Source organism: Anthonomus grandis, chromosome 12 (genome assembly GCF_022605725.1).
Source record: "Anthonomus grandis grandis chromosome 12, icAntGran1.3, whole genome shotgun sequence".
Classification (NCBI taxonomy): Eukaryota; Metazoa; Arthropoda; class Insecta; order Coleoptera; family Curculionidae; genus Anthonomus; species Anthonomus grandis.
The window spans coordinates 20,515,689-20,540,053 of record NC_065557.1 but is presented as its reverse complement, the minus strand read 5'-3'; the positions used below and the strand labels follow the sequence as shown (position 1 = coordinate 20,540,053).

At 30.2% G+C, this 24,365-nt stretch overlaps 1 protein-coding gene across 1 annotated transcript in view; it reads right to left on the bottom strand.

Annotated features, from left to right (window-relative positions):
* Positions 1 to 19,980, bottom strand: part of LOC126743443 (RNA-binding protein Musashi homolog 2) — a 218,539-nt gene extending 198,559 nt beyond the window's left edge. Inside the window, exon 1 of the mRNA XM_050450544.1 lies at positions 19,586 to 19,980. The gene's annotated coding sequence lies outside the window, so the exon portion shown is untranslated. The remainder of the gene's footprint in view (positions 1 to 19,585) is intronic.
* Between the last annotated feature and the right edge of the window lie 4,385 nt (positions 19,981 to 24,365).

The following is a 24,365-nucleotide window of genomic DNA, read 5'->3' as shown; positions in this document are numbered from 1 at the left end:
TTAATAAACTTTTATGTGTAAGATTTTTCGGTGAGGATTTTTTGCCAAAATTTTTTTCCTAAAAAAATGTACAATAAAATATTTTTTGCCTCAAAGCTTTGGATCAATAAAGTACAATAATATTACTAGTCAATAAAGTTTGCTTAAATTAATTTATTTTGTATATAATATACTAACTATATAAAATATACTACATTTATTATATAACATCATAAACATTCTAACTTAATAAAATTAAACTTAAAAAAACATAATAATCATCTGATTTTAAATTATTGTAAGATTATAATAAGTAACATATCAAGAATAAAAATTATATGAACTTCGTTAAATCATTTTACATGCTAAATCACTAAATGGTATTAAAAGCAGCTTGCCTTAGGCATATGAATAATAAAAAAAACTCGTTTTACGACTCAACGACCGAGAACCACTGACAATGTCCTCGAGACGCTTTTACTGATATTGATGGTCAAGAAAGGTAAACGTCCAGTAATTTATTTATTGCGTTATTTCTAGCAAAACGTAAGGAAATACCTACTTATAACTTTAGCACCTCTGACATTTTTATTATTTAATATTAATAAACCAGCTGTTTATTACTTTAAGTTGGTCACAAGATCAAAATCTCTTTTCTGATATGAGCATTTGCTTGTTAATTTTTTTGAAGATATTTTACCCTAAAAGAATTTTTTTTTAATAGCCAAGTCGTAAAAAGGAACGACATTTTTCCCTTAAAAGTGAGCACTGCAGCCACTTCACCTTAATACAAATTTTATGACCATAAACATGAAAGGTCGAGAAGTCTTTGCAAATCACATTTATAATATTGTATGATGATAATATAATATTGTATGATGACAACAACAATAGAAATTGAGCATTTTATATCTAAAAAGTGTAAACCCACTAAAGTAAAAAAATCATTTTAATAATTAAGTTAACCATATAATTTAATTTTATATAAAAAATCATTTGGCACCCAAGTTAATAAAAAACCATATTAAATTATTGGAAAATATTATTTCTAAACTGGAAATAATCAGTAAAGGAAAGTTTAAAGCTCCAGATAAAAGACAGAACCTTTTCTGGAGCTATAAAAATATAAAATATAAATAATATACATGTATAAATATATAAAATGTTTTCTAAACATCCACAACAAATCTAAGAAAAGTGAATTTATATTTCTTTTATATTATGGAAGGATAATTATGTAATTTATCAAAAACAAAGTTATTCTTTACTTAAAGGAAATATATATTCATATTTATCAACATATCAACATATTTTCCGTTAAAGGATAACTTGGATAAATTCACTTTTTTTATTATTGTTGTGTGTCTCTTTATATATTTTAATATTTTTTTCGAAACAGCCAAAATCGATAAAATATTTTTCTTCAACGAAAAATATTAATAAAAAAATATTAAAATAAATAAAGAGACTTTTAGCAGAATATTTAAATGTTCTTCAAATTAATAAATATAAAACAAAAAAAAAATTTTAAAAATAATTAAGCTAGAACTCAGCAAAAACAAATCTATAGAAAAATATTAATATATTGCTTTATGGTGTGGAACCTGAATAATACAAAAATTAGAGTGAAGAATCACTTGAATATAATAATGAATATATTTCTTATATAAAAATAAAAAGGCGATAGAAGTAGTCTGTGGATACCATGCTTACAGGATAGATCTTATGATAATATAACTTGTAAAAGAAAGGAGGAAAATAGCAATAGAGAGATCTTAATAAGAGAATTGTTTGCTTCCCTATGGGTAGCCTTACGAATTGAACTTTTTGGCTAATTATCGAAAAAATAAAGTGTTATTAATATTAAAGTAATAGCTAACATAATAGTGAGCACTATTATATTAACATTTTGATGAGGCAAAATTTCAAAAAGGGTAAATTCGGTTTTAAGAAAGTCCTTTATTTGCTAAAAATATATAAAATAAGTCCTTGTACTTTTTGTTGAGTAGAATTTTTGCCCGTCATGAAAATTAACGGCTCCTTTGAGAATAAAAACCGCCTGAACTTATTTATTTTTTGAATGTTTTTTGCCGATATTTAATTTAAAAACAAAACTCAATTAAAATATTATGTAGATATTGGGATGTTAACCCATTTATTTCTTCAAAACCCAAGAACTCTGAATACATCATGGTACAATGATCGTAGAATTGCGAATCACATCAGATCACAACTATGAGTAAAATGTTTTCGAATTTAAAATATTCTGAATAAGTTTGAAACTTAAAAACATACAAATTTCATAAAATATTTTTTAATGGCTTTATCAAACTTATTCATGCTGCATTAAGGGCATGTTTCAACCTCTATATAAATTCAAAATATAATTCTTTAAAATACGGTAAATCATAGAAGATGTGTGTTAAGTACGACAGGACTAAACTTTCGGCGTATGTCAAACAAATATGGGTAGATCAATATTTTTATCATTATTATTTTTTATAACAAAAAGCATATTCCTATTTTTACTTAATTTTAATCCATATACCAATAAATGTTTTATTTAACAATAATATATAGGTATAGCGAACCAAAAGGTAGGATTTAAAAAACAATCAAATTTAAGGAAAATTAACTCATCTTAAAATCAACTCAACGTATCTCAAAGGCTCTCTTTGTCTGAAGTCTTTTTAAAATTCAATGACATCATGCTCGTATTTTAATTCATCATTTAAAAATAAATAAAATGGTTCGAGGTTTATGTACTTTAAATATTTAAACATTTTTGCGGCTAGTGTAGTTAAAATTTAAAGGGTGGTATGAATTACCGCGATGTTACAGATGATATTATTCTATCAAGAAAGATTGAAATAACAATAGCCACCCTAATGTTGACTTTTGTTATTGAATCCTCTGGCCTATCATTTTATTTCTTTAAAAGCATAATAAATGCTATCCTAAGATATCCCTGATATTTCATTTTATTGCCTCAGTTTATGAGTTCCTTTTCGTGTGTGCTTAGATTGATCTACAGTTAGTTTGTTTGAATTTAAATCCCTTGTACTTGATTCTAATAATTTATTTTCTATTATTTGTTAGTTTGTTACTAGTACAAATCTAATACTGTCTTTAAGTTTTCTTTTGCACACTTTTGCTTTTTTAGCGTTCTTTTATTTTCTAGCAATATACGCGTAGATATCTACCCTGCTTTGGTTTATGCCTTCTTTTACTGTGTGTCTAATAGGATCACTTAATTAATTTTTATATAAAATATGATCCTATCTTTGTTTTAATCTCAGCGAAAGGCAGAATGGTTGATTACTTTATTCATAATTCTATCTCTGGAATTATCTGATAAAATTTTTTATAGTCTCATACATATAAATGTCGGCTATACGTATTTTTCTAAGAATATTAAGATAAGGTTTGTTTTGATTAGTAATAGGCTTGGTATTAAGTTACTGTCACCGATTGGCGGTACGGCCGTCCATTTATTATTTTTATGAGTCTGGGTTCATGTTGATTTTTAGTGAAGTTTATTTAGAAATAAAATAAAGGACATAACTCAATATCTTTAAAGAGATATCGGGAGAGTGGAACGAAGCCGGGAATGAATGCTTGGAGAAGCATAAAGGAATAGAAAAGGCAGTCTTTTGAGAGAACTGATGATAGATAGATCGGCTTCAGATCACTTTTATTTTATTCGCGACGGTACTTTATACTGACGACACGTTAGTTTACTTATTTATTTAGTGTAATTCGTGTTTATTTGTCAATATAGTAATTAAGAGTGTGTTTCCACGAATTACGAGTTTTACTTACTTATAACGAACATATCCGCCGAAAATAATGAAAGTGACAATCCGACATAAATATATGTCCTTTCTCGAAATCTCGTTACGACCTAATATAATGTGCCTCTAACGGTGAATCAGATTATCTTGACATATGGTAGATTTGTGACATTGGTACACACAATTTACAATCAAAAATTTACTCAGAATCCAAAATCGTAAAGAAAATTAAGAAGCACAAATATTTTATAATATTGTCACTTTTTTCTCTGGTAGATCTCTGGCGTTACAAGCAAAGTATTTTAGCCACGAAATTATAACTTTTTTTATACGACTACATTTATATATAATTAATTATATACACACTAACGACTATGATACAGCTGCAGGGACTCGAACTCAAGAGGTTGATATAAGATAAAACGCGGTATTTTAATATGATCCAGAAACAGAGCGCCAGAGTGCTAAGTGAAAAGCTCCGAATAAATCAAATTAAAAAAACAAAGAATTACGTTTGGACCAGTCAAAAAGATTCCAAGGGCATCAACCAAAATGTACTACCTCCCAAAAAAAAAAACAAAAAGATGTTGCTATTAAATTGGGAAAGGCCTGCTTACTTTAAAACATACCTCTTACGTATACAATAGTCTTTTTATTATGTATGTGGATGATTTATCACTTAGTTTTTGAGTTCCTTGATTAATTCAAATTCAAAGTATTTTATTTGACTATAAAATGAAAACAATTAACTAACTAAAAAACTAGTTCCGACAAGAATAACGTATATGTAATTTTCTTACCCAAAAGCATGGTACCGTAATTTTTTAAACACTTGACACCTGTCATTAAGTATGCCAATGGTGTGACCAATTAAAGTCCAGTGCAACGATGTATTAGAATGGTCACCCGTCAAAACACCAGCATTTTACTTCTCAAACAATGTAAATAGAAGGTGGATGACATTGTTTGGCAGGTGGAATGCTGATGTTTTGACGGGTGACCATTCTAATATATCGTTGCACTGGACTTTACCATCTTATATATGATTTCTGCTAATCTTTAATACTTTTCTAATAATCTGTTAACCATTTTGAAAAATATATTTATAAAGTTTTGGTGCAGTTAAATTTTACACTGAACGTTATAGTCATTAGCCATGCCTGTCTCATTCATAATCTGCAGTCTTGAATATGTTTTAAAAGCTAACTAGAAACATTTTTTGGGCGTTTTCACATAAATTCTAAAAAATATTTTTTTTATTTTGCTCGTATTTTATGCAATATGTAAATAACATTGTCACAAATACTTTTAAAAAAAAGTAAAGTACGTCCTAGGAATTTGTGCTAATTACATAAGTTAATGACTACCTTAGTTTATATTGGATACTGGACAAAATAAATGCTTAGCAAATGCTTCGGTATAAATCATTGGTTTTCGAAAATAATTTTGCCGACGCAACTACATGTCGCGAGTAATACAAAAATAGCTAATCGTAACTATTATTAAATTTGTTGGATGCAATGTACTAGACATATTAATAAATTGGTTATCAGCGTTTTTTTTTAATAGAAGAATTAATTTAAGTTTAGGTAATTCTTTTTTGTATTTTCATTGATTAAAATATTATATGGAAAAATTAAATTACAATTTTTTTAGACTAATATTTTTAGCTTAGATAAGCACTACAACTTTTCATCAGTCACAAGCTTCATAAATAAACTCTTAATTTATTAATGATTTAAAACTTATTTAAAAGTGAACAATATATAATTATTAAATAAATATAATTTTATAGTCTGGTTAATTAAGCAAAACGTAGCTTTATCACATTGCTTCAAATTAACAAAATCTTTAAAAACTACAATAATTATATGTATAATTAGTTGTAAATTCAATAAATTGTTTTTATGTTTTTACCAAGGTTATTACCGCGGTTGCTTTTAAAAAAAAAAATTTTATTTACACTAAATATCTTCAACACCTTAATATAAATTCTAATAAAACCAGAATAATATAGTAAATATTATTATAGGTATTATAAGGGAAACAAAAGTGATTACACCTTGAGTTTCCGTTTATTGGCCTTTTCCGACCAGGTAAAATAATAAACAAAAGAGGATTAATAAATCAATAAACGTTTATTCAGCAATAAAAAATATTTATATATGGGTTTACATCACATCATTGGTAATATACACAACCAATTTAAAATATAGAAAAACATAAGTCCAAAATATAATACGTAGGTATTAAAAATCACATAGAAGATTTTTGGGACGAAAGGGTCAAAATCGCAAAAATAAAGCATAGCAAAATAAAATATGATAACAAACACTATAATTGTTTTATTAACTTGGGCTTACCGATTTTTGGGAAACTGATCATGTCGCTAAAGAAGTCAGTTATGTTTATGAAGTGTGGGAAGCACCAATATGCTAAAAGTACATTTGTGCATGTGCAATGTTTATGCATCCATCAAATAGCAAAGCTAGGAAAACATATTAAATAAAATTAAATTTTGGCAGTTAGTGTATATAAAAAAATGAGGTCCAATAAGCTTATTAATGTAGAAAACGTACGCTTCTCATGTAGCTCTTGAATTTTCGGCTGCCTCAATATGCATGTTTCTTAAATTATACACGTCACATCTTATAAACTCAGCCTTATCCGCAAACAAACAGCGTCTAAGTATTCGAATTTTGTCACCAGTTCCTAACTTTTGAATTTGTTGGATCTGATACGGATAAAGATGATTCTATAAACATCGCTAAAATGTGACATGGGTCATCAATATTACTTACTATTTTTATGCTGATTTCTGAATTTTTTATTAACCATAACGAATGAATGACGCCTTCCTTTATGTTTATTTAATTTTAGTGTGTAAAATGTATCGTGTTCTGTAAGGTATTGAATGAAAGTTGGGTGAAAAATTTAAGTTGGGTAATCTTCTATTCTCTTGGTGGAAATTTTCTTTCATATTCCTCTTTTGCAGCACAAGCGATTACAAGACCCGTATAAAAAACCATGCCGACATACTTCTGATTGGAATATGGCTGGTATTTTAAGTTATTTTAAAATACTATAAGTTATTGCTGTATACCGATAAATAAAGAAACTAATCAATGTAGAAAAAATATCGAGTTGTTTAGAAATCATATCATTTTTGCTAAGTTACTCTGTATTTTGGTACTCCATGTATGTGTTTTATGGAATCTAGCATTACTTTCATTTGCGTTTAAATGATTGTTTATTTCTTTTTGTGATTGTTTATTAATGATTGTTTATTAATGAAACACTCCACAGAGTATATTTACAAATTAACAAAATGCATAATGCATAATAAGATACTATCCTAATATACAGCTATCACTGCTTTTTTTTGTTTTTCTTATTTGCCGAATATCCTAAAAATCCTCTTCTATTTGACTTTTAATTATTTACTTTCTTTCATTTAATAATATAAGATCTTTAGATATATTAGACTTGGATTTTGCATTATGAGTTTATACTTCATTTTATAAAATAAGAATTAATTGCATAGTAGAGTATAAGTATATTCGTTTTGTTTGGTAAAATTTCCATGAATGATATTATAATTGCCTTTTTATTGTTATTATTTGGACCGTGTTCATTTTCTATCCAGACTTTATAGTCCTTTAGTCATACATTTAAATTATTTAAATTTGATTTGATTGATCATGATGGCGCGATTCCAGTATAATTTTTTTGAAACGAGAGTCATAGTACGAACCTTTCTTAATTTTTTTTGTTTACCTTTATTGTAAATTTTTTTTCAATACCAGTTTATCTGTTTCTTTGTATTCAGTAGGATCACATGTTTGAAACATCGATTAGTTATAAATGTATTTACCCCTGTCTTCTTTCATACTTAGTTCTTTTACTGTATACGTTAAGTAATTACGATTTTGAATAGCTAATAGAGAAGCTGTTTTAACAAACCCAGAAGGACCAGTCAATAATTTGAGGCAGCTTTGTGAACATGTTCTTGTATAATCTTGTTAATATGTCTTTCGTGTAAAATTTCCTGCTTTTACACTGCAATTTGTCACCTGTTGTTTACTGATATATGGCTTCATCTATTAGCCCAAGTTGGATTCATTTACTTAGCATATGAATGCATGCAAAGGTGATTCGGCAGACTTTTTTGAAAACAGTTTTTGTAATTGGTCCTATTTTACCTGCGTATGGTCTAAGTAGCTTCTCTTTTTTAAAGAAACTTTTATGGCTTCAATAAAAATAAGATAAACTCTCATTTTGGATAGTTGCTCTGATTCCCCTAATATAATTATATTATAATTCAATTTAATAATGTTTTTTTTATACTCACTATTCCAAAATGATCAACGCGTCATCCTAGCTTATAATATTTTTATTGTGAAACAGATTGTTATCTTTTTTAAAGAATTTTCTGGTTTGCATAAACTATTATAATCATACTTCGCTAAAAAAATTTTGTCATACAAGAAACCTTGTAATAGGTAATTAAAAGCACCCTAGCGCGAAACAACTTCTGCCAGTAATCTTGGCGTTACACAGAAAAAACCTACTTTGATCTGATCGTAAGGTGCATGTTGAATTCTGACATGATTTTAAATTAAATTAAAGATCAAATAAATTTCTTAAGTAATAAAAATATACCGTCAAACGGGGTGAATCGGGGCCAGGAAGTCAATCGGGACAGTTTGACATTTTTTTACAAACACGTGATTTTCATGCATGCAACAAATGTTTTTACGATGGGTAATATGAAAAACCTGTTGTAGACACAACAGCTGTTTGACATTCACGCGTGGCCGTTAGTTATTTGGAAGATTCCAGTGCATACAGGTGTCCACATATTAGAGCAAAATTTAACGGTTTTTTCAATCTGCTGCTAACTTTGTTTGGAAAAGGTATTTATTGGCAGATTTGAGCATTGGGTTGTTAATATAGTATACCTGTGGGTATTTTCTAGATGTTGAGTGGACTTTTGTTAAATTATTTTGCCTAGTTTTTTAATTATTAATTTTTAAACATAAAAACTCGCTTTCAGGGGTGAATCGGGACAATGGTCCGGAAATACAAAAAAACGCCTGGGACTAAGGTCTATCAGAATTATAGTCAAGAACAACTGGAACGGGCTTTGAGGCAGTTCAAAAGAGGCCAGATAACTCTTCGAAATGCAAAGGAGTTATTTAACATCCCAAAAACCGACATTACAGCGTCATGCGAAGCAGAAGCCAAAGAAACAAGATGGTCAAACAATTTTGACAGGAGCTGAGGAATCCAGGCTGGTCCATTTAATAGTACTGGCGGGAGAGTAGGCATACCCAATGGAGAAAACTACTATTCGATACATTGTAAAGCGATATCTTGATAGAAAAGGGGTAAGAGTGGCGAAATTTAAAAATAATATGCCCGGTGTTGACTGGGCGAATTTGTTTTGGGTCCGACATAAAGAACTTCTGACTGAGAGACTGTGCGAGAATATCAAACGGGCTCGTGCAGCCGTGACTCGGGAAACAGCAAATAAATACTTCGATAATCTCCAAACCAACTTGCAAAACCTTAAACCTGAGTCCGTCATTAATTATGATGAAACATGCTTTGTGGATGATCCCAAACGGAAAAGGTCATCGTATAAAGAAAAACAAGGCATCCAGAACGGATCATCGATTCAACAAAACAATTGACATCAGTGATGTTTTCAGTAAGTGGTGATGGCCATCTATTACCCCCATTTGTTGTTTATAAAAGCGAGCATCTATACGATACCTGGTTGACAAATGGGCCACCAGGTGCGCGGTATGAACGAAATAAAAGTGTTGAAGAATGGTTTATTTCCATAGCTCTACCTTTCTTGAAGAGGCGTCCGGCACCAAGGGTTGTCATTAGCGATAATTTGTGTAGTCATTTGTCGCATAGGGTGATTGAATTATGCGAAGAAAATAATATTCGCTTTTCTTTTTTGCCGCCAAATTTAACCAATTTAACACAGCCACTTGACGTGTCCGTTTTTGGCCCGATGAAAAAGGCTTGGAGGTCAACTCTAGAAGGTTGGAAAAAACAATACAAGGATTCTTTGCCGAAGGAGTATTTTCCAAGCCTACTAAGGCAAGCTATAAGCAAATTGAGAAGCAACTCTAACACCAAATATTAAAAGCGGTTTTCGTGGCACGGGAATCATTCCCATCGATAGAAATCAAGTTTTGAAAAGGTTGCCACCAGAAAGAAACCTCGAAGAAGATGATCCTAATGACTGGACGGAATCTGTGGTAGAAGTGCTTAACGAAAGCAGGAATGCATGCAAGCCTACTGTAGCAAGGAAAAGAGAAAGTTACAGTCGAACCAGGCAAAAGCATTTCTACCACAGATTTTTTAGAAGCGCAACCGCAACCGTCAACAAGCAAGACATCAGTGCCTCAAGACTCTCAAGAGAACGACATTTTCGAACTTGAGTAATCTGAAGAGTGAATCTTGAAGCAGAATCTGAAGCAATGGAACTGGACGAGTGCTTTGATGTACAGCATCCAATGGAAAATAGCATTGCCACTGACGATTTTGTCGAGGTTAAGTTTAAGACAAATAAAGTGGAAAAATATTTTATCGGGCAAATTAAGGGACTCTTTGGTAAAAGTTTTGAAGTTAAATTTCTCAGATCAAACTGAAAAATAAAAAATTGTTTTATTTTCCAACAACTTTTTCCAAGATATTTGCATGATTACGCCGGAACAAATTAATAAAAAACTACCTAGACCAACCGAATTGCGACTAGGAGGATACAAATTTACTTTACAATTGAAGTTAAAATCTTATGCCATCTATCATTATATTATTTCTGAAAATATTTTCTTTTAATGTGGTTTTTTCAAGTTTGTAACTGAAAACGGTAAAATAAAGACTGTTTTTGTATTTTATTGTAGTATTTTTTTTGTTTTTATACTTAAAAATATCTGAAAAATATAATTTTTTTAAATTTTTGGTCCCAATTCACTTCATACGTGGGGCGACATGCATTTTACATGGCCTAAAACGGCGCGTCCCGATTCGCCCCAAAACGGGGTCAATCGGGACACGCTATATTTATTTATTTTTTTTTATAATCCATGGAAATTAAAAAATAATCGAATACATATTTCTGCTGTTGTATGGACTACGGTCACTTTCTGCTAAATTTTAACTTTGTTCGGCAGTTGTATAAAAAAATATAACATAAATATCTAATAGTCATCCCGATTCACCCCGTTTTACGGTATATTCTTAAAAGCGGATTTTCATAAGCCAGAAAATACTATACGTGAGTCTAACTGTAAGATTCGTGAAAGTCACCAGCTAAAATCTAATTTGATGACCAAAGTACCTTCGTTCAAATAAAAACGATAATACAAGACTCAGAACCATAAATAAGTCACGTCTACGACAAGTTTTAAATTTAAGGTCAAAGTCAAAGATCATTCCAGTTCAGTGATCCTTGTAAAGAGACCAGTAATTTGCCAATCAGTTTTAACATAAAAGTTATGCTTGGCTTCAATAGCACTACCTATCTATTTTCTTGACATTGAACTCACGTTTAGGATTAAAGATCATTTACGGATACAAGAACTGTGTTTTAAAATATTAGAAGAGCTTCTGATTCAAGGCTTTTAAAATAGGAGTAAAACGGCTTTTAAAGAGCTGTCGATGATATTAACCTTGATTGTACTTGAATGGTTAAAGATCACTTGATACCCGTACAAAAATTATTTTTTTCAGCAAATTAAAGCCAAGGTTATATTTTTAATGATAAACTTTTCTTGTGATCAAGACTTTTTTGTTTTATTTAAACGTGGTGCTAACATATTTATTAAATATCGGGTATTAATTAGAATCAGAGATAGCGCGATAGATGTAAAAGTTTAAGAGTCTGATGATGATAAGTGAACTCATCGAAATGCATAACTCTTGACAAAAAGATTGGCATTTTCATTTGTGAAGAAAAGTCGTCCCGCCCTTCCCAACCCGCTATATTATATCAATTCAACTTCAAGAATGGACTTCTACTCACAAATAAATTAGAGATGTATATTTAATATTATTATTTTAATTTCTCATTAGTGGCGTACAATATAAATTCGTCCATCAATACTCCACAATACTCTAGTGAAACTCACTCCTGAAAGTTAAAGTGGAAAAAGAGGTAAAGTGATAATTTATTTTGAAGCTATTTTTACCTAGATTATAGCCCCCGAGGTTTATATCGTTATAACCTATCTAGTCCATATAGTGGCTCAACAAAAGTACAAAATCGGATAAATATATTTTTACATTCTTATAAATTAAATGTTTATTAATTAAAAATACAAGTGGCAGATTAGTAATAATGGATTGCTCAATTGCTGAGAGGGTGCAAATTATTTCACTATTTTTACGAACTATGAATGTGCTAATAGAATTGCTTAACTGGTTATTAATCAACATTAAAATTGACAAGTCTCTCGAAAGTATATTTTGAGAAGGGTAAAAAACTTACCGGAAACGGACTCAGTTGCGGTTTCTATCTGTTGCAATTAGGTGCTGAAATCGCGGGTTCGAATTCCATCCCGGCCAAACTTTTTTATTTACTTTATTTCAAGAATTTTTTTTTTACGTTTTTCACAAAATATTGTATTTATCATTACATTATTGCCTGGTAAAAAGATGTCAAGTCTTGGATTTAAAAAAATTTGAAATCTTTCCGTTTCCATGAAGTATGTCATGGCTTCTATTCTTTTGCTCGTAATTTTTAGTTTATTGATGTACAACCATTATTAGATAATTAAAGTTTTCAAATAGAATACTCGTATTTAAATTTTTCCAACTAACCCGACTACGCTGTAAATTTCATAAAGCTATGGTAAAATTAATTGTATCTTTCTTCTTAAAGTTTATATGATATACAGGGTTACCCATAAGTTGTTAAACTTATTTGCCATATAGAAACTTACTGGGAACCGAAGATAAAAAGTTACAGGGTATTAAAAGTGAAACTTAATATTTAAATTATAACGATAATTTTAAAACGGTCAAAGGTATCAATATGAAATTTAGTATACTGATATTTTTTTTCGAAGGTGAAAAATCTGGGGTTGGTACTAGGTAGTTTGAATCTAGCTCCTAGAGGGACCTGGCTGTAAAATAGATAACTATGGTATTTTTTTCCCCGCCTATAACTATAGGCACGTTTTGATTTCGTGTTTTTCTTTTGTGAGAGGTACTATGTTAATATTCTAAATTTTTTGGGTAGGTGTGTATAATGTGTATAAGGTGTGTATAATGAAACTTAGTCTGTTACAAGCGTTTCTACATTTTTTTTTACTTAGTTTTTTTAAGTTTTGGCCACAATGTTAAAGACCAGAATCTTGTTGGTCTTTTAATTGCATAAAATAATAAATGTGTACTTTTTTTATGTAGTTTTTATGATGAGTTTGCAAATAAAAAATATTTATTATTATTATTATTATTATTATTATTATTATTATTATTATTATTATTATTATTATTATTATTATTATTATTATTATTATTATTATTATTATTATAATGTTCTGAGAGGTTCAAGGAGATACTTTGACAGATAATAAACACCAGCGAGTATACGTGATGTAAAAATAAAGTAGAGTGTATTTCTAAACGACAAAAGAGAACTGTACTTCACTGACACTAAACAAAAAATAACCTGAAGTACACAATAAAAATACAGAGATTCGATTTTAGAGCATGTGTAAAAACCCACAGTAACTCCAAGAAAATTTACCAAAAGCATTTTTGGTAACCATATAATTGGCATTCTCCTTTTACCTATAATTTGATAACAGAAATATATCTGGAACTAATAAAAAACGCTATTTATTAAGCATTAGTAGAGTTAATTGAGAATGACGATTAATAAATATAAAACATCATAATCTAATCAGTGTTTGTCAGTTTTTGGATAAAACTTTTTTATATAAATGGTCGGAAGAAGTGGAAGTATTAAGTGGCCCCATTAAAGATAGTTCTTCGGAACTTATCTCGTTAGACTTATTTTATGGGATTACATTAAAACTAAAATTTATGCCGTCCAGCCAACATTACTGGAAGATCTGCGACAGCGGCTGATTGACAGACGGCTGAAAAACTTAAAAAAAAACTAATTATCGACACAAGATCATGTCTAGGCAGATAGTAACAATGTAAAACTTAACGATTATAGATAATCTAGTTAAAAATCTAAATACCTCTAAAATAAAAATCATACATGACTTCTTTTTTCATTTAAGACTTTAGGGGTAAGTTCTAGCTCCGCATTGGAAGTATTTTATTTAAATAGCGTAAAATTTTTAAATTTGTGACATAGTTAATCTAATAATAAAAATACTAAATCTATTTATATAAGGAAACAAATGAAAAAACTACAAAAAGTATGAAAAATAGTCATAAAATGAAGGTTAAAATAAATATACAAGAGTCAAGATTTAATAAAATATATGTAATCAACTGAATGTAATATGGCTGCAAATCTTAGCAAATTTTTCGCACTAGTTCCTTTCTGACCTGATTCGATTTCTCAAACTGCTGCGGTAAATGAAAACCATTTGGGTCGGAAATTATAAGTTGTTTATAAGATTCTTCTATCACTTTAAATACTTACTTCATTTCAGTAATCTTCATGAGTCTGGTTTGTGCAATTTTAATAATGTTTTTGGTAATTATTTAATTACTACTGAATGAAAAAAAACTTTTCTCTCTATACTTCTTAAGCAAATGTTTAAACTTAAAGAGATATTGTACTCGTTCCATACATTAAAAAAATCTGAAATGCAAAATGCCGTGCAAGGTGGCGATCAAGGTTAAAAGCAAGGCTAGAATCCATATTTAGCATTTCTCTAGTGGTATTTCATAAATTTTTATGATGTGTCACATGTTTATTATATAAACATAATTATAATATAATAAAGGTACAGATGTGGTTTATGTAAAAGCAAACCCACCATAATTATGTCAAGTTCTAGTATCTTATAACTAATAATATAGTCCTAGTAAACAATTTAAATAGTTAAATTTACTGGTTCAAGGTAATCATTTAGAAGAACATTAGTATTACAAACTCTTACTAATTATCTTAATTTGAATTAATTTTGAATTTAAAAATTATTGAGGCGATTATGAGAGCAACAAACTTTGAACAATTCTATGAAGGATATAATGAAATAAAATTAAATCATTTTACTGAAAATATTAAAAATACCTACATATGTATGTATATTTCTTTGAGCATTAAATAAATAAACATGATATTGTTTAATGTACAAATTCAAAATCAGTTTTATTAAAAAAACTTTTAGTTATATCAAACTAAAAGCCCAATATGAAGAAATTAAAAATATAATACTACAAAACAAACTCGCAAAGGTAATTACAAGTAGTAGTAGACATTTGCGGCTAAGTTCATCTAGCAAAGCAAGTTATTTCAGTTATTATTTTCATACTTAAAATTTGTAGTAATTTATCAAATGGTATTTTGTGATAAATGAATTTGTATTTTATGTAGTGGTATTTCATACGGAAATGACTACAACTTTTAAGCTGATTGTTAACTATCAATATTGACGTTCTGTTGCTCCTTTTATACAAATATAAGTTTTAGAAAACCATATAAGCGATTCACAATTTGAACGACGCCCTGACCAACTTTTTTGTTGTTACTATTCTAAAATTGGGTTGTATATAAAGCTAAAAAAAATCTTTATTTAATTAAAAGTTTTAAAGCTTTGAAGGAGACAATATCGTAGTAACCCTAATTTCCCCCACTTTTACAAACATTTTTTAATATTTGATTAGGCTGAATGTTTTTTTGAAACATTCAAGAATATGTGGAGTCATTTAAGTTTCGTTCTTTAAATATAAGACATATAATATGGTCAACCATAATGTCTGTCCAAACAATTTTTTTTTTGGGAAATTAAGTAGTTACATCCTTCACATAACAGAGAGGGATTTTTATAACTTTAGTATCTTTCTCTGTAGTTTTAATTATTCACTACGTTATTGAGGAATAGGTAATCTCATCGCTAAAGCAAACTTTGCCAATAAAATAAGTTCTTCATGCAGTTAGCTCACAAATCTCTCATTACGCTTAAAGATAATCTTTAGCTGATTGATAAATTTCATCATATAAGGATGAAATTTAGTATTCGCAACATTTTTTAACCGATAAACGTGACATATGTTATGCGTCAACTACTTCTTCAGTAGTATAACTACACCTTGCAATTAAAGACCTTCAAATTCAAAAACTCTTTGCATGTTGTTCTACCTTAAAATTCAATCTTTTTAATATTGTTATCACAAATATTAGCTATAGCTTAAATAAAATCAACAAATACTATTCAATTAATATCATCCATCTCTCGTGCGTGATCAAACGTGCATCTCGGATCCACATTTCCTTTCTAAACCCGAACGACTAAAAAAGTTATTTTCTTATGCATGTATACTACATGTATAAAGCTACTTATTTCGATTGCTTCTGTAAAATTGCAAACAGGAGATATTAATTGACATTTATCTATTTACACAACATATTTTTAAAGCAAATTTATCTATCTACTTTGACAATGGTTGGACGATGGGTTTTTAAATTGCTGAAGTTCTATACCATTATAGAATAACTTGTTGCGTTTATTCAGTCCTAACTAGATTAAAATTAATGGGCCAAGTAGTGCGTCAGTGCGCACCAAAGCCATATTATTGACAAAAACTACTTGATAATGACTTTTTTAATTTTGTTTATACAGGGTGGCCATTTGAAAATGAAACAGAGTCTATTTTGGGTCCCTCAGAATATTTGCGAAAAAATCCTCGGACCCGTCAATTTTTGATTTAAGGGGGAAACATTTTTTTGCTAGTTTCGCCCCACCTGAGGGCAAAGCCCTAGCGGGGGTGACAAGGGCCCCCAAAATTTTAAATGGAACGGAGGGTCGAGTGATACCTTATTTTGAAGGTATTTTTATGTGGATTATAACCCTAAAGTTTTAAATCGTTACTATTTGCCTAGTCGATAGAAGGGCTAATAAAAGTTACAAAAAAATTTTAAAAAGTATAATTTTAAATAAAGAGGAGTCCATTCAATGGCTCCTTTTCTTCCAATCCACTGTCCTGGAAATTGTTTGGTCCAAATATTGGCGAACCCTTGCAGCATAGTGGGGTGGCGACCCATCTTGCTGAAATACTAGACGATTTTCCAAGTACTCGTTGTTATTTTCTAGTATCTCCACTAATGCTGGATGAATTATATTTTCTAATAACTCTAGGTACATCTCTCCTGTTAAATTGCCAGGTAAAAAAAAAGGGGCCTACGATATGTTTACCAAAAATGCCAGCCCTAACATTTAATTTTCCAGGATGTTGTGTATGCACCTCACAAAATATTCTGGGATTTGAATCAGCCCAATAGCGACAGTTGTGACGATTCACAGTACTGTTTAGGAAAAAGGAGCATTCGTCAGAAAAACATACATTAAATAGAAAGTGTGGATCATTGGCGGCTTGTTCAAATATAGTTTTACAAAATTGTACTCGCCTATCAAAATCGTCTTCGTTTAGTTCTTGTACGAGATGCATTTTGTACGGATGAAACTTGTTTTTTTTAATATCTTCTGAATGCTGCTTCTCTTAATACCAGACCCGGTTGATAACTTCCTTGTGCTCAATGTAGGATCTTGCACAATATGGCCTAAAATAGCTACTTCTGAAGCTTCATTCACCACTGGATTATCCACTTCGCGCTTTTTATTAGCCACAGACCCAGTTTCTCTAAATTTTTGAACCAATTCCAAAATGTACTTGCGATGGACCTGTCGATTAGGGTGTTGTAGTGTGTTAAAGAGCTGGGCAGTTCTATTAGCACTTTCATTGTTCGCAAAGAAAAGAGAAATTATTTCAACTCTTTTAGCAAGTGAATAAACCATTATCACGCTCAATGTTGTATCTAACTAACTTTAAAGAGCTATTTGTTTGACACACTATGATCTGACAGCAGTAACTGACAACCACTATTAAACTTCAAAATGTTGATATAATACAAGTCTCAACAATAACCAAGAGTTCCCTTGCAGAATTGGCATAGATACCTACGGGTATTAAAAAAAAAAACAGAAAGTACGGTTCACAATGTAGAAGAACAACATTTTTTGTATTTATTTAACTGCTAAATTTACAAGCATTTTTTTCATAAAATATTGACATGTTTTTGTGACTTTTATTAGCCCCTGTATCGATTATGTAAATAGTAACGATTTAAATCTTTAGGGTTATAATCCATATAAAAATACCTTTAAAATAAGGTATCACTCGACCCCCCGTTCCATTTAAAATTTTGGGGGCCCTTATCACCCCCGCTAGGGCTTTGCCCTCAGAGGGGCGAAACTAGCAAAAAAATGGTTCCCCCTTGAATCAAAAATTGACGGGTCTGAGGATTTTTTCGCAAATGTTCTGAGGGACCCAAAATAGGCTCTGTTTCGTTTTCAAATGGCTACCCTGTATATTTTTCTAGATTAAGCATTTAAAAATAGAACTTTTTGGTTTCATTTGTTACAACTTCCATGAACTTTGTTATAGCATTTTTGGCATACCAACAACATCTGCGTTTTAAACAAATTTTTGCCTATTATTGTCAAGTCCAATCATGTACCTACTTACACGCCATTTTTGTCTATCATACCAGTAAAATCCAGAGTTGTTAATTAAAAGTGATTTGAAATGACCGTTGACTGACTGACGAATAAAAATCAGAAACTGTAAAAATGAATCAAAAGAAGCACACAGATACACACAGGACCGTAAAATTGTCCAGCTTGCAGTCTCGATAAGCACCTTCTAGATTTTTCTATTTTAATAATTTTTTGTCAAAAACGAAACTAGATACGAAAGAAGGAAAGAAGATTAAAGCATTTTAGTTGCCTAATTTAAAAAAAATATAAAAACTAGAAAATAAGTCATCCTTGCACTGTTTTTTTAATATTATGGCTGTTGTGCCTATTACGACGCGACGCCACCGGACCTAATAATTGATATAAGAATCAACCAGCCATGTTACTGAATTATAATAAAAATATTTATTTTAAAAACCTTACTTTTATTAGTTGGTATTAATGTACAAGCAACCTTGTAATATTTTATCTATTACGAAGTTAACTATCATTTTATATACTTAATTAAAATATTAAAAATTTTCTGTGCATATTTAATTAACTGACTAACATATTCTCTAAATTTGTTGTTCTGGCACCTATAATCTTATGAAAATTTTGTAAAAAAAAAAGAAAATCAAAAAATTTAATTTTGTCACCCTCAGAAAGTTACGAATTCATTTTAATATTGTCTATTATACCTATACTACATAAGATGAAAAAACTTATTTTTCTTCACATAAAATAATTAACCTCTCTCTGTATGTCGGCATTAAAAAAAAAACAACAATTAGTTTCGTCTAATTAAAATTAAATCTACTTGCAAATAATACCTTAATAACAATACGGGATAAGTTGATAATGTTGGCTAATTAGGATATTTTTTAGTTATAGAACAAAGTCACACTGGACCATATCCATGGTCAAATTAAAACTGTCGCTCTAAATCCCTACCTAAACCTAATAGGGAGTCCTAAATCCTAGGGTGACCATTGGGATAACGGAAATTACATATTTTTTTTGTTATACTATCAAGTCACTTTAGGTAGATTTTTTATAATTTTTTGCTCAATCAAATAACCTTTATTTAATATTAAATAGTTATACAAAATGTTAACTTACCTTAAATTAACAAGGTCAAATCCAACGATCTGAATGCTTATTATATATACCGTCTCTTCACTAACTGAATCGAATTAATTAGTCCACTTTTGATGGGAATCTTTGATGACAACAAAGACTTCGTTCCGCAACATAACCGGTAACCGGTAGACAATATCCGTTGATTTCAATGTTTCTCGAATATCTCACGGTTTTCTTAATCTGGCAAACAGTCAAGAAACACGCAAAGAAACAACAAATCCAAAAAGGAAAAAATCAGCAGGAGCAACAAAAAGTCTTCCGACAAATCGCAATGTTGCCAATATACACACACGTGCTTTTCGAGACGCGCAGGCCACGATCCGCGAGTTCAGTTGCCTAAAGCAAGCCGTTCAGTTGAAATCTGAATATGAATAAAACGCGAAACTAGTCTGTAGCCCTGCTGCAAGCGGTAGGAGGTGGCAGCAGGAGTAGCAGGACCCGGCGTGTGGGCAGCTGAAGAAGGCGGGCACGCGATGCAGGGCGCAGGGCTAAGGTTCCGCACACGCTGTGGATTTTCCGCTAAAAGTCGGGCTAGCACTTACTTGATTGTTTGGTTTTGTGGTTGCGGTTTTATATCTTTCACGTTGTTTTATTTAATTACTTTTATTTTGTCATATTACCTCTGTATACTCTAGTACAGTGTGTCCCATTTTAGTTGTAATTGCAGGATATATCCCTTACGACTAAAGATAGGTACTTGCGGCTTTTACAAACCTATTATGCCGCTATTTCATCTAACTTTTAACGTCGCACACAAAAATGAGCGAATTTTCTCGTTTCTGAGAGTTTGTCTTTGTGATGTCTTTCTACGGAGTGAAATTACAAAGTTTCATTATTAAGCATTATAGTACATTTTAAAAAAGTTAGTACAAGTTCAAAATAAGAAAAGAAACGAAAAAATATATAATAATGAAGTCAACTACTTCAACTACGTACGAAATATTAATAGAACGTATAATATAAAAATATATGCATTCCCGATCTCTACAATTTGCCTTGGATGGACATTGTTTATGAGAACGATATAGACAAAAAATAACTTCTTTTTACTGATTTTTTAAACACACTTTTTGAAATTCATGCTCCCTTTAAAAAATCTAGAGTGACAAAATCTCATGCTCCGTGGCTAACAGAAAATTTGAAGGCTGTCATGAAGGAGCGAGATAAAGCCTTACAAAAATTTAAGCGTACTAAAGAACCTCAAGATTGGGACCGGTACAAAGAACTGCGTAATTTTACAGTTTCTGTATTGAAATCGGAAAAAAAGGCCTATCTCAATTTTATTTCTAGACAAAAAAACATAAAAAAAACATGATCAGCACTAAGATCGTTAAATGTCCTAAACTCAAATGATAGCAAGTTATCTCCTAATTTAACAGATCCAAACTTAATAAACCAGCATTTTTCTCAATTTTTTAACAGCAGATCAAATGACGGTGATGAAACTATAGAATTTTACGAAAACAACAAATTCAGCGCATCGAAAAACATTTAACTTTTCATGTGTTCTATAGAAGATATTCATAAAATTATTCAAAACATGAAAACTATTGCTTGTGGTACAGATAAAATCACGTCATCTATGTTAGAATATTGCAGTCCATTTATTGATCCTTACATAACTAATATTATTAACAGTTGCATAAAACAAAATAATTTTCCTTAAAGTTGGAAAACTGTAATAGTTTAGATGTACTAATATTTAAATGATAATGGTATGATCTCAGAATTGCCAAACGGGTTTCGGAAGGGGTATTCCACATGGCCTTGGCTGTGATAACTGATGATATAATAAAATCACTGAATCATGGACTTGAAAGTTTTCATAAACTATTAGATTACTCCAAGGTATTTGACACTATAAATCATCGACTCTTGTTGGCAAAGCTAAGATATTACGGTTTTGACGTCGACTCACTGTCACTCATCGCATCATACTTCTCTAAAAGGTCACAAAAAGTGTTTGTTAATGGTGTGTACTCGGAGTCTAGTTCCCTACTATCAGGAGTACCTCAGAGCTCTATCCTTGGTCCCCTTTTCTTTATTATTTACACTTCTGAACTTATAAGCTCTCTTCATGTCGGAAAGATACAAGCTTTTGCTGACGATACCCAGATCTACTATCACTTCTCTTCAAAAGACTTTGTTACTTGTAACGAAACTATTAATCATGAACTAAACAACCTAAAAGATCTCTCTAAAAAACACTGCCTTCAACTGAATCTATCAAAATCAAAACTTATGCTGTTTGGCAAAAGAAATCAAAATGAATATTTAAAAAATAATATTAAAATTAAAATAGGTGACCAAATATTATCATTTTGTAATTCTGCTCGTAAACTTTAGTTTATGGCCCTTGTCTTCGTCAAGCGGAACAATATCGTATTCAAAAGGTGCAGAATACATATACTATTCGTCTAATTTTTAATTTAAGAAAATCAGATCACGTATCACATAAAATTAATGATTTGAACTGGATGAATATGTCAAATCGTAGAACTCAACATTTAGGTGTTTTTATGCATGGTTTAATTACTAAATCAAAATTCATATCTAAATCTCTAAAAAATAAATTTAAAACCAACTTGAGCGTCCATGATATAAATACCAGAAATAAATGTAAACATATTATTCTTCGACATAATACAAGAACATACAAGAAGTATTTCACTTACAATGCGATTAAAACATGTAACTTCTTGCCAAACAATGATTTACTACTTCATAATTTAACGAAGTTTAAGTCAAGATTTAGGTTGTATTTATTTAGAGAACAGTTGAGCTCCTATTTTTTAACTCACTAGTATCGTGTGCTCCAGAGGTTGATGATGGTTGTATACGATTGCATACAAGGGTGTTTGTTTGTGTACAGTATTGTTTTGGTGCAGGTTGTGAGTTTTATATCTCCCCCGTGTTGGGTATAAAGAAGGGTATAAGTATTTTTTGGTGGGAACAATAATTTCTTTATAATATTTCATCTTTGTATTATTTTTTTTAATATTATTATCTATGTTTACAGAAATTCATTTATTATTTATTAGGGTTAAGTTTGAGTAGCCTTAGGCTAGACTTCGCCTTTTTTTTCATTTGTAATATTATTTGTTAATCTGTTGTTTTTTTTTAATTAAAAGACGATTATTATTATTATTATTATTATATAAGGCTTCTGTTTTTAGTAAAATTGAAAGAAAATTTTTAGAACCGTTTACATAAAGGTTGAAGTAAAAAATGTTAAAAGAAACCCTGTCAGCATTTGATAAATTATACTGAAAATATCTTGTACTAGGCCAAAGGCCTTGGAATTTGGAAAAAAATCTGAGTGTCGCAAAAACATTTGTTATTGGTGATTATGGCAGCCTTTAGCTCTCTTCCTGTAGGTTTTGCATCCAGCTTCCATGATATCATAGATATATCATAGTTTCAAAGTTCTTTATTCTTTATTTTATAAATTTTCCCTTTTTATTCTTTCGAGTGATGGTTAAGTCAGAATACCAAATTCAAAATGCGCTGGAGTTATTAAATAAAAGTTAAGAATAGCGCCATATACATTAATTAATGTAAAAATAAATAATAACTTTATCTAAAGAACTAAAAAATTGCTTTAAATACTTTTTATAATTGAAGACCTTAGAACAATAATAGTACTTAATGTCATAAAACTAAGTGGTTCAGTAATTATATAAAATTTTTAACAAAAGCCTAAAATGCTAAATATACAGCCTCAACGGGAAATGGTTTTCCGGGAACTAAATCAATAGATTATAAGTTAAATATTTTATAGTAGTGTAGAAGTCCATACGAGGACTGGAATTATAAAGGTTACGCATAGTTGTCGTTCTTGCCATAATAAAATGCACAACATCTTTGATAAATTAATATATATTTGAATTTAAAGACTTTTGTGATGTGTTTTATATAGTTATATATTCGCGTTGGTGGTAGATAATTCGGACATATTATTTGATATTTTTAAATTTTAAAAGTTAAATACAAACATTTTTTGAACATGACATAGTTATAACTTTGTTTTATTTTTTTTAGAACGTAGATTAGATTTATCTTTTACTTTATCACAATAACAGTAAACTGTTTTTTAAAACATATTGGGTAATTTTTTAAGTAGACTTAATGAGCCAACTTTATAAGGTATTAGACAGGTTGCCGTACAACTTTTTGGTCCAGTATGAGAGGTCAAAGTTAAGATATTAAAAATAAAAATAGGTAAAACTTCACTTTAGAATAGATTTCCTATTAAATGTTTTGGCTGTTTAGTTTAACATGTTGAGCTCCGCGTGCCCTTGGATTTTACTTCCAGGGACCAAATTTTCATTCTGGATATTTTTTGTTAATAGTTATTTTTTTGCAGTTTATGTTGTTTGTGGATCAATACTCTGTCGACTTTTGGCTGTTTTTGTAATTTTTTTGCGGTGACGGTGATGGGTGGGCACGTGGTCCCAGAATGCTATTTTACATTTTGGGACCGAATGCCCACCCGTGGACACTAGCTTTAATGTGTTCTTTTGTTTCAGAGTTAAGCAAATATGGCTAAGAAATATCTATCGGATCAGAAGTTGGCAGAGGAGCTGGAGAACCTGTCCGACGACGAGTCAAGAGATATAATAGAAGACGAAATTACCAGATTTTCAGATGATTCGCTCGTAGATAAAGATTTTATTCCTGTTGAAAGTGATCTATCATCCGATAACGATTCATCCGGTAATAATTCAGATAATTCTGCCATATTATTATCCGAAGATGA